This window comes from Delphinapterus leucas, chromosome 17 (assembly GCF_059928025.1).
Source record: "Delphinapterus leucas isolate spDelLeu-1000000601 "Yukka" chromosome 17, BTC_Dleu_Yukka2, whole genome shotgun sequence".
NCBI classification, from domain to species: domain Eukaryota; kingdom Metazoa; phylum Chordata; class Mammalia; order Artiodactyla; family Monodontidae; genus Delphinapterus; species Delphinapterus leucas.
Genome location: NC_143145.1, coordinates 80,683,034 through 80,694,966, shown reverse-complemented (window position 1 = coordinate 80,694,966; position 11,933 = coordinate 80,683,034).

Here is an 11,933-nt window from a genome sequence, read left to right as displayed (position 1 = left end):
CAGCACAGGGAACTCTATTCAATATCCTGTAACGAACCACAATGGAGAAGAATATGAAAAGGAATGTACATATGCATAACTGAATCACTTTGCTGTACAGCAGAAATTAACACAACATTGTAAATCAACTATACTTCAATAAAATATTTTTAAAAAAGAAAATTCACAAGCAAGGAAATGTAAAAAAAAAAACCTAAAGTATACAGTCAAACCCTTTCCAGTGAAAGAATGGAAGATAGGTGGTTTTGCCTCTGCATTGAGCCCTGGGGGGATGTGACTATGGTGAGCGCTCCTGCATGTGCCCATTTAGAACTGTTTCTTTGTTTGCTACAGCCCTGTGGGTCTCATGAAGGCAAGCCCACTGGCTCTCAGAGCCAGGACACCCGGGGACCCACCCTTCAGGTGGCAGTCACAAATGCTGGGGTAATAGAAGAGTGTACATGCTCCTTCTGCAACGATGCTGGCAACCTGGTTTTATCATTCAAGAGAGCCAGAAGAAGAAGGTGGGAGAAATGCCCACCAGCTCCCCTGGGCTCCAGGAAGGATCACGGCTGGCCCCTCGATACATGCTAATTAGAAGTTGGACCTTCTGACAACAGCTTGTAAAGTATGCAGTCAAACCCCTTCCAGGGGAAGAGACTGGGAGACCAGCATTTTTGCTCCCTCTGCACTGCACCCTGGGGCAATAGCCATGCTGAGTGCTTGCACTTGTGCCCATTAGAACTGCTTCTTTGTTGGCAAGGGTCCACAGGTCTCAAGGGCACAAGCTCCATTTGCTGTCAGAGCTGGGTGTTTTGGGGGCCTGTCCCTTGCGTGGGACCTTTCTCTCCTCAGGGAGAAGCTGGGAGTGGGAGAATCCCTGGCAATTCTCTGTCTGTGTAATGTGGGAGGAGTTTATGCAGGAATGTGTCTCAGCATTTCCTACCCATTTCCATGTGGGCCTTTTCTCATTTGCCCCAAATGTAGAAGTCACTCAGCTGGTTTCTGGATTTCTCTCAGAGGGAGTTGCTCCATATTTAGCTGTATATTCAGTGCATCCTTGTGAGGAGGGAAGTTCAGGAGCCTCTGTCACCATCTTGGTCCCTCTTCTCTTTTTCTCCTTTTATTTCTAACCCTAAACTAGTTTCTAAAGTCTGCCCTCTCCAAAAAAAATCTCTTTGAAACTTCTCCCTCCTCATTCTCTAGCAGGCTGTTCCCAAACCCTTGTCACCTCCATTACATAGACATATTTGCCTCACTACTAGTGTATATGGAGAAAGCTTGACTTACGGCCTGTTTCAGAGTCTGAATCATTTTTAGCTTATTGCCTTGTCAAAGTCCCATTGAGGCAGTGAGCATTAAATCCACCTCTTACCATCTCTGGAGACTTTAGCAAGGGAAGCCACCTGGGTAATATTTTCTCTCCAATTAAATTCATTTTCTTTATCCAGCATGAAATCTTTTTATTATAAGTAGTCAGAGAATTAAACCCTATCAAGACACCCCAGAGGCTTATAAAAGTTGTCAAGAAAAAAATGTCTACTTTGAAAACAATTGGTCTGGGAAGCTTTATGACCCTCTTACACTTTGCCAGCCAGAAGTTTTGGCAGATTTCCCAATAGCTTATGGAGTCCAAGGCAAGGGGAGTCTGGAGTTGCCTTGATCTAATTGCTGCAGGATTTCAATTTGTGCCCAATTAAAATGAACAGTGTTAAAGGGTGGCCCTCAGCTGCACCAAAGTTGCAGTGGAACAGCATTTACCAGAAGTGTACCAACCCCCCAGAGGGAAGCATTGTTAGCCATGTGTGAATGTAACTCTGTTTCTGGGTACGATTATACGTAGTTCCCGTGTTTTCATTGTGAAAATGGAATTGGATAATGACAGCGGTCCTTGTAGAAAGGGTAGTTTCTAAAATTGGGCTTTAATTTCAATTTTCCAGGTAACTGAAGCAAAAGTAGATGTGATTTATCTAGTTACGATGGAGTAGACGGAGTGAAATTATCTAAGGAAAGTGAATCAGTATCCTGTTTTGAAAAGATTTCCAGGGAAGGAAATCCGACCATCTTTCTCCCTGGGAGTTGGCACTGCCTCATATAAACAGTCAAACTTTCTTCTGCCTATTCATTAAATTTCTAGCAACAAACACACAGTAGTGACACGTTTATGACATTAACATAGGTACATTCCAGCATTACACGGTAGGCGTTCTATAAACGTCCCCCCAAATAAGTGAAATGTTAAATGCATTACCATTGGGTAGAAGTAATCTGCGCTCAGAGGCAAATGCAGCCCAGCCTGTATCACTTATACTTTTTGGACCTAACCATCCTTTACATGACTGTGTCCAATACTACTATACTAAAAGGTTGTTATTTTCTTATGAATCTCTGGTGAAGAGTTCTTCTTCCCTGCCTAGCTCAGTCTTGCACAAGTCTGGAAAAGCATGTTCATTAATTTAATCAATAAATATCCACCCTATGCAGACGGTGTGCTGGATTCTGCGGACAGATCATGAGCAGTATTGAAATGACTGCTGCACTCAGGCAGTAGAGAGTCTTATGGAATAACAGCTGTCGATGACTAAGCACCTGTTAGGTGCCACATTGGGCATCATGTTTGCATCCCAGGCATTGATGAAAGCTATCTGTCATCATCCCCATTTCATAGATGAACAAACTGAGGCTCTGAGCTTACGTGACATTTCTAAAATTTCCCAGGTATTTTTTTGCTCCTCTTTCTCTAATTGCTTTAGGTTTAAGATTAGGTTGTTTATTTGAGATGTTTCTTGTTTCTTGAGGTAGGATTGTATTGCTATATACTTCCCTCTTATAACTGCTTTTGCTGCATCCCATAGGTTTTGGGTCACCATGTTTTCATTGTCATTTGTTTCTAGGTATTTTTTTTAACGTCTTTATTGGAGTATAATTGCTTTACAATGGTGTGTTAGTTTCTGCTTTATAACAAAGTAAATCAGCTATACGTATACATATATCCCCATATCTCCTCCCTCTTGCATCTCCCTCCCACCCTCCCTATCCCACCCCTCTAGGTGGTCACAAAGCACTGAGCTGATCTCACTGTGCTGTGTGGCTGCTTCCCACTAGCTATCTATTTTACATTTGTTAATGTATGTATGTCCATGCCACTCTCTCACTTCATCCCAGCTTACCCTTCCCCCTCCCTGTGTTCTAGGTATTTTTTGATTTCCTCTTTGATTTCTTCAGTGATCTTTGTTTATTTAGTAGTGTATTGTTTAGCCTCCATGTGTTTGTATTTTTTACAGTTTTTTTCCTGTACTTGATATCTAGTCTCATAGTGTTGTGGTCGGAAAAGATACTTGATATGATTTCAATTTTCTTAAAGTTACCAAGGCTTGATTTGTGACCCAAGATATGATCTATCCTGGAGAATGTTCCATGAGCACTTGAGAAGAAAGTGTATTCTGTTGTTTTTGGATGGAATGTCCTATAAATATCAATTAAGTCCATCTTGTTTAATGTGTCATTTAAAGCTTGTTTTTCCTTATTTTTTTCTTCCTTTTTGGCTGCACTGGGTCTTTGTTGCTATGCACGGGCTTTCTCTAGTTGCAGCGAGTGGGGGCTACTCTTCATTGCAGTGCGCGGGCTTCTCACTGCGGTGGCTTCTCTTGTTGCAGAGCATGGGCTCTAGGTGCATGGGCTTCAGTAGTTGTGGCACATGGGCTCAGTAGTTGTGGCTCGCAGGCTCTGGAGCGCAGACTCACTAGTTGTGGCGCACAGGCTTAGTTGCTCCACGGCATGTGGAATCTTCCTGGATCAGGGCTCGAACCAGTGTTCCCTGCGTTGGCAGGTGGACTCTTAACCACTGTGCCACCAGGGAAGTCCTCCTTATTTATTTTCATTTTGGATGATCTGTCCATTGGTGAAAGTGGGGTGTTAAAGTCCCCTACTATTATTGTGTTACTGTCGATTTCCCCTTTTATGGCTGTTAGCATTTGCCTTTTGTATTGAGGTGCTCCTATGTTGGGTGCATAAATATTTACAATTGTTTTATCCTCTTCTTGGTTTGATACCTTGATCATTATGTAGTGTCCTTCTTTGTCTCTTGTAATAAACTTTGTTTTAAAGTCTATTTTGTCTGATATGAGAACTGCTACTCCAGCTTTCTTTTGATTTCCATTTGCATGGGATATCTTTTTCCATCCCCTCACTTTCAGTCTGTATGTGTCCCTAGGCCTGAAGTGGGTCTCTTGTAGACAGCATATATATGGGTTTTGTTTTTGTATCCATTCAGTCAGTCTATGTCTTTTGGTTGGAGCATTTAATCCATTTACATTTAAGGTAATTATTGATTACCTTAATGTAATCCTATTACCTTACCTTATGTTCCTATTACCATTTTCTTAATTGTTTTGGGTTTGTTATTGTAGGTCTTTTCCTTCTCTTGTGTTTCCTGCCTAGAGAAGTTCCTTTAGCATTTGTTGTAAAGCTGGCTTGGTGGTGCTCAATTCTCTTAGCTTTTGCTTGTCTGTAAAGGTTTTAATTTCTCCATCAAATCTGAATGAGATCCTTGGTGGGTAGAGTAATCTTGGTTGTAGGTTGTTCCCTTTCATCACTTTAAATATGTCCTGCCACTCCCTTCTGACTTGCAGAGTTTCTGCTGAAAGATCAGCTGTTAACCTTGGGGATTTCCTTGTATGTTATTTTTTGCTTTTCCCTTGCTGCTTTTAATATTTTTTCTTTGTATTTAATTTTTCATAGTTTGGTTAATATGTGTCTTGGCATGTTTCTCCTTGGATTTATCCTGTATGGGACTCTCTGTGCTTCCTGGACTTGGGTGGCTATTTCCTTTCCCATATTAGGGAAGTTTTCAAATACAATCTCTTCAAACATTTTCTCAGTCCCTTTCTTTTTCTCTTCTTCTTCTGGGACCCCTGTAATTAGAATGTTGGTGCGTTTAATGTCCCAGAGGTCTCTGAGACTGTCCTCAATTCTTTTCATTCTTTTTTCTTTATTCTGCTCTGTGGTAGTTATTTCCACTATTTATCTTCCAGATCACTTATCCGTTCTTCTGCCTCAATTCTTCTGCTATTGATCCCTTCTAGAGAATTTTAAATTTCATTTATTGTGTTGTTCATCACTGTTTGTTTGCTCTTTAGCTCTTCCAGGTCCTTGTTAAACATTTCTTGTATTTTCTCTATTCTATATCCAAGAGTTTGGATCATCTTTACTATCATTACTCTGAATTCTTTTTCAGGTAGACTGCCTATTTCCTCTTCATTTGTTAGGTCTGGTGGGTTTTTATCTTGCTCCTTCATCTGCTGCGTATTTCTCTGTGTTTTCATTTTGCTTAACTTACTGTGTTTGGGGTCTCCTTTTTGCAGGCTGCAGGTTCGTAGTTCCCGTTGTTTTTGGTGTCTGCCCCCAGTGGGTAAGGTTGGTTCAGTGGGTTGTGTAGGCTTCCTGGTGGAGGGGACTGGTGCCTGTGTTTTGGTGGATGAGGCTGGATCTTGTCTTTCTGGTGGGCAGAACTGTCTCTGGTGGTGTGTTTTGGGGTGTCTGTGACCTTATTATGATTCTAGGCAGCCTCTCTGCTAATGGGTCGGGTTGTGTTCCTGTCTTGCTAGTTGTTTAGCAGGGGGTGTCCAGCACTGGGTCTAGCTGGTCATTCAATGGAAATGGATCTTAGCTTTGAGACAGAGATCTCTGGGAGAGCTCTTGCCGTTTGATATTACATAGAGCTGGGAGGTCTCTGGTGGACTAATGTCCTGAACTCAGCTCTGCCATCTCAGAGGCTCAGGCCTGACACCCGGCCAGAACACCAAGACCCTGTCAGCCGCACGGCAGGGAATGTGGCAGTCTCCATTACGAAGTCAGGTTATGAGGGTCTACCATAGCTGTTCAGCTAGAACAGGATGACTTGGGAGCACCTTGTCTACGAGGCTGTCTCCAGCAGCTGGTGGCTGAAAGAGTAGGCCTCCGCATGCACTGCCAGAACCTTAAACGTTTATATTGAGGTCTTCCCTGGGTTCAGTCATGGATTCGGTGCAGGTGATCTCAAGAACACCTTACTCCCTCAAGGTTGTGTGCTTGAAACAGCTCCTACGCCTGAGGGTCTACAAGCCACAGGAAGACGAGACCGCCCAGGGTGGCCTGCAAACCGTGATTCTTGCCGCAAACCCTGCTGCTGCCGTCATGGGATCTGGGTTCCCCCCGCCACTCTGCAGTGCCTTTTCAGGGAAGCTTTTTCTCTGTGCTGAGGAGATTCATGCTACCTGAGTTGCCCAAAGCCATAGAGCACGTAAATGTTGGGGCGGGGGTACAAACCCAGCCAATGTGGCTCCGAAGTCGATGTTAACCTCACCCTAAACGCCTCACCCCCGCGAGCGTAACCTCCTCAAGCCCGCTCCGCCGCAGGAAGAGTCCTAAAACACTATTATTTTTATCGTGTTGCATTTGTGGCATTGGAATTTGCAGGAAGCTTTACACCACATGCTTCTAGATAAAAAAGTAACCATAACTAATACAGAGTAAGAATTTTTCTGCGATAAAGATTTTTGAAAGCAATTAATATTCATCAGACTCGGATTTAATTTTTAATATATTTCTTTCAATCAAGCATCATTTTCTTCAATATTTAGCCAAGTTTATTTTCTCATTTAGTTCATGAACATATTCTCTCACCTGTCACAGAATTCTTCTTTTCTTCAAATCTATTTTTTCCCAAACAATAATATTATTTTGTGGGTGATGCCACTTTAGGTTATTATTTACTGAAGAGCCCATGACTTCATTGGTAGTGATGAATCCAACAATGTATTCCACAGACATTTAATAAGTGATATCTTCTCCTAATGATTAAGTAATGATGATGGTTGATGATTGATTTAAATGTCAACTTTGCTAGTCCATGGAGTGCCCAGATATTTGATTAAATAGTGTTCTGAGTGTTTCTGTGAGGGTATTTTGCCATAAAGGTAATATTTCAATCAGTAGACTGAGTAAAGTAGGTTGCTCTCCCTAACAAGGATGGGCCTCGTCCAATCAGTTGAAGGCCTGAATAGAATAGAAAGGTTGACTCTCCTCCAAGTGAGAGAGAATTTCTCCTCTCTGACTGCCTTTTGACTTAACTGAAATATGAATGAGCTCTTCCTGGGTCTCACGCCTCTTGGCTTTCAGAACTGGATTAAATCGTCAGTTCTCCTGGTTCTCGGGCCTTTGGACTCAGACTGGAGCTACACCATCTTATATAGAGCTGGAGACCCAGGAACCCTAATGATGTAGTTCCATTCTGAGTGCAAAGGCCTGAGAAATAGGACAACTGAGACCTAGGAAGAGCTAGTGTTTCAGTTCGAGTCCAAAAGCAGGACTGTTAATGTGTATATGAATATATCCTATTGGTTCTGTTTTTTTTGACTAATACAATGATGATGCTGATGGGGATAAGACAAGCAAGGTAAGAATGTCTTGGTGCTGGTGTGGTGGCAGCGATAGTTGATTTAAGCTCATTAGACAAGTCGATTTTTAACTCAAAATTCCAGTTTTTGAATCTTATGCCTCCTGGGAAAAAAGGGATTAAGATGTGTACTTTTGAGTTTTTGTAACTATCTTTCATTCATTCAACCATATTTGTTACTAATCTACCCTGTAAAAGATATTTGCAAGATCTATATATATGAGGATCTGCCTATAGGCAATATGCCCTCAACAGAAAAAAGTAACACATTGTACAAGGAAGCAATATAAAATAAGTAGTAACTGAATTAAAAGGTGAGGAAAGAAGAAGAAGCAAGTGGTTATACGTAAAGAACCAGGAAAGTTGTAGTAGTGTGGACATCACTTGAGAAGTGATGTAGGGATGAGTGGCTGAGTGGCTGTCATGGGCTAAGTGAAGGGCTATGAACATATCTGGAGAATGTACACAAGATATGATAGACTTCTCAGTGACTCTAGCTCTTCTAAGATGAGGCTATAAAACTCATAGTGAAGTCTTTACAAGTGTATGCCTTCTGAAATGGCGTGTTATAAATCTGAAGACAAGGCAGCTTGCGTTTACCCTAGAAACTAAGAAGAGTGTTGACCCAATTGTAACACATTTCATGGTCACAGAGGTTGTGCTCTTTTTAAACTGTCAAAATTTTTATCATCTAATTCAGAGAATCCAAGGAGATGTATGAGGTGTATGCATCCTCATTTCGAGCTTGCGTAGCCATTTGTCTGGTCGATACAACTAAAAATGCACAATATTTCATTTAATAAACATCTTGCCAGAATTTCCAGGAACTTGCCCAGTGACAAAATTAATTTTTTACCGTTGCCCCCTTGGCACTTCTTTTTTTTTTTTTTTTGCGGTACGCGGGCCTCTCACTGTTGTGGCCTCTCCCGTTGCGGAGCACAGGGTCCAGACGCGCAGGCTCAGCGGCCATGGCTCACGGGCCCAGCCGCTCTGCGGCATGAGGGATCTTCCCGGACCGGGGCACGAACCCGTGTCCCCTGCTTCGGCAGGCGGACTCTCAACCACTGCGCCACCAGGGAAGCCCTGGCACTTCTTGAAATATACCACCAAGTTAATTGTGTGCAAGAGGCAATTTGAGGTAGAGCCTCTGGATCATTCAAAGTCCTTGTAAGAAGCTTCCTTCCAGTTTTTAAAACCCTCACAAGCAAATGATTTTTGAGGGACTCCTCCTTCCTTTGAAAATTCTCTGCAATTTGTAGAATTGACCATAACCTTTGGAATGCACGTGCTCCCACAATAGTTAATTAAACCAGCATGGCGTAGAATGCACCCTAATGGCAATTCTTAAGTCTCCCTTAATTTAATCCTAGTGTTTGCTCAATAAAGATGTTTTTAAGCCACTAGATTTAAGGAACTTTTTTTTAATGGTCTGGAGTGTTCAGAAAAGAACAGAACAAAGTCTTTACCCTCAAAAGATGAAGTGGCAGAGAAAATTGTTAATAATATGCAGTGTGATAAATACTAAAATAAATATATGCACGGAGAGATTTGTGCTCTGGGAGACCAAAGAAAGAGCAAAGAGAATGATCACTTAATAGCCACTTGGGGACACACAGGGAAGGCTTCTAGGAAGGGTTAGTGCTTAAGAAAAGATTCAGGAGATAGCCAAGAAGTGAAGAAAGTAACAGCATTCCAGGCAGGGGCAAGAGAAGTTAAATATATGAGCAAACTTTGTCCATCCAGCATAACCTGTCTCCCCTCATAACATCCTGGTGTGTCACTGTGGTCTTTTTTGTTTTCCATCTCTTCACAAGCTCTCACGCAGCTATCATTTACATACCTCACAAGAAGCACGCAGTAGAGGTCACCCAATGACATCCAAGCAATTGGAACATTGTGTACACATCAAGTAAGTCAAACTTTCTCCATCATTTAGGCACATTGGAAGTTATCTACTGAGGAGCCCAGAAAACTGGAAACACTGGTGATAAAAGCACAGCTTTTGAGGGAGAAGGGGTGAAAGTGTGAAGATGTAGATTGTCTGACGGATGAAGAGTAAGCAGCCATGGGGGTGGATATGACTCAAAGAACGGGAGCTGGGAATACTTCATTCTTGCACATAGAAGTCTCTCAATAATATTTGTTCAATGAATGAAGAAAATCGATACATAAAATATAAATGATTTGTGATTTTGGATGGAGCTCTTTCTAATGACCAGAAACTACTCATTTCATTCTTCCCTTTGACAAAGGCCAACCCTCAGTAATAGGAAAGCCAGAGGAAAATATTTCAAAGAAAACTTTCAAATTCCATCTAAATTTTTGTCTTATTTTGTGACAGTGTTTTTAAAAAGCCAAAGAGAAAAGGCGGGAGACGCAAGAGGGAAGAGATATGGGAACATATGTATATGTATAACTGATTCAGTTTGTTATAAAGCAGAAACTAACACACCATTGTAAAGCAATTATACCCCAATAAAGATGTTAAAAAAATTAGAAAAAAAAAAGAGAGAAAAGGCATCTAAAAATAAAAAGAAAATAGGCTATACAGTAAAAGTTTAATGAGAACAAGAAGAATTCTGGACAAAAAATTTTCAGAGAAGGATTTGACTCATAAGAAAAACTTATATACATAAGACAACGGTAATATTAAATAATTTAAGGGGCCTCTGATTCAAGGGGCAGATCAACTTTGTAGGTGTTAAAGAAGCCCCACATCCCCACTCCTTGGGAAGAAAGTTGAGGGTGCACCTGCAGCAGGGGACATCCGGGCCACACTAGCATCTTCCTGAAATCCCTTCGACTGGGACAGAGCAATAGGTGGCACCAAGGAGAGCAGAATTCTGGACTTTAGTTTGTTTTCACAACAATTTAAGGGAGTTAATTTCATATCTTGGACTTGAATTTTTATTTGGAAATGTAACAATAGGAGGTACCTATGTGTACTTTGCGTAATAAAAACAAAAACTGGGGAGTGTTTTTGTGACGCCCTTTATTCCCTCATCCCCACAATTTTATAAGAAGTGGCTAAACTTCCCCACTGCTGGGTAGGAGGGGAGAGTGAGTGAAGGTTTAAGGTTAATGGGTTTTTTTCTTCTCTTTCCACTCACCATTCACCCCTTCATAAGGGAAAAGAAGTAACTAAGGAGATTGATGACGTACTGACATACATTGTTCCACGTCTGTGTATTTATTTGTTTGCTTGTGGTACCAAGGCCACACATGGTCCCCATCCATCATATTCTAATGGAGGAGCTGTTCTTAATTCTCTACCTTCTACATCCGAAACTGGTGGGTAACTTTGGGTAACCTTGATGCATTCAATAAGAGATGACAGGCCCTACAGAGCTCTTTAATCTGGTTGCCATGAGAGAATCTTGCTTGGGGATTATTAAGAAAAGAATTTCAATTTCAATTAACTGTGATAATAAGAGCACTGAACCGGAGGTCACGCAGCCTGGGGTCCCTTCTGGCTTCTTGTGAAGTTTCTGTTGCAACTCATCTCATCTTCTTAGATGTGCCACACACTCAATGTCTCATTTGTAGACTTGAGCTTATGTGAGACTGTTGAGGTTTCCTCTAATGTTTTCAGTCAAGAGTTATGTATCGAGAGCCTATTATATGCCAAGCCCTAGGTTAGGCATGAAGGAAAACGCCGTCGCAATTGCTGATTGAATACAACAATCCAATCTGCTCCTGGGTAGAACAGTCTAGTGGTGGGGTCAGACATTAACAAATAATGACCAGAAAAACTATAATTATACTTTCGAGAATGCCTTTTCATTGTAAACCTTTCTATGATGTTTTGATTTATTCTTAACACCTGCTTTATCTGCACAAGTGAATGCAGTTTGGAGAAAAGGCATCTGCAAGGTGAGCCACACAAGCCTTAGCTGTTCCCAACTTATTCCTCAGGGTACAGGTTTAAGTTCTTGGCAAGAGAAAGAAAAGCGGGTTTAGCGACCAAGCTAAGGTCTGGAAACTTTAAAATTTGTATTACAAACTCTGTGTTTGCAGGAGTTAATGGATGAAGCCAGCCCAACATTTCCTGGAAGAGAAACTTCAGGAAACCCACTTAAATATTAGTACCACTGAGTGTCATTGGTGAGAAGTAATGTGCACGTGTCTGTAGCTTTCCTCCCGGTGCCTGACAGCGTTTCCACAGGAAACAGAATTGCTCTGTCAGCGCTGTTACGATATGACCGTCAATATTGTCTTTAAAAATCAATCTTTGGCATCTGTATCGTTCCAACATTCATGTTCTATTTAGCAAATGTACAGAAAGTGGATGTCACAGATTCTCCCCAAGCTCACAATTCAAAGTTGTTAGTTTTTTTTCTCCTATAATCTATGAATTTGGGGGGTGGGGGGAATCTACTCTCTCCTCTTCAGTAACCATGAAGCTTTATTTTCCTCACTCTCCTTAAGTTCCAAATTATGAGAAAAAAATTTTCTTAAGAGTTTCCTTTCATCTTTTTCTTCTTAATAGCTGGATTTGGAAGAGAATTGCTTATAGGTT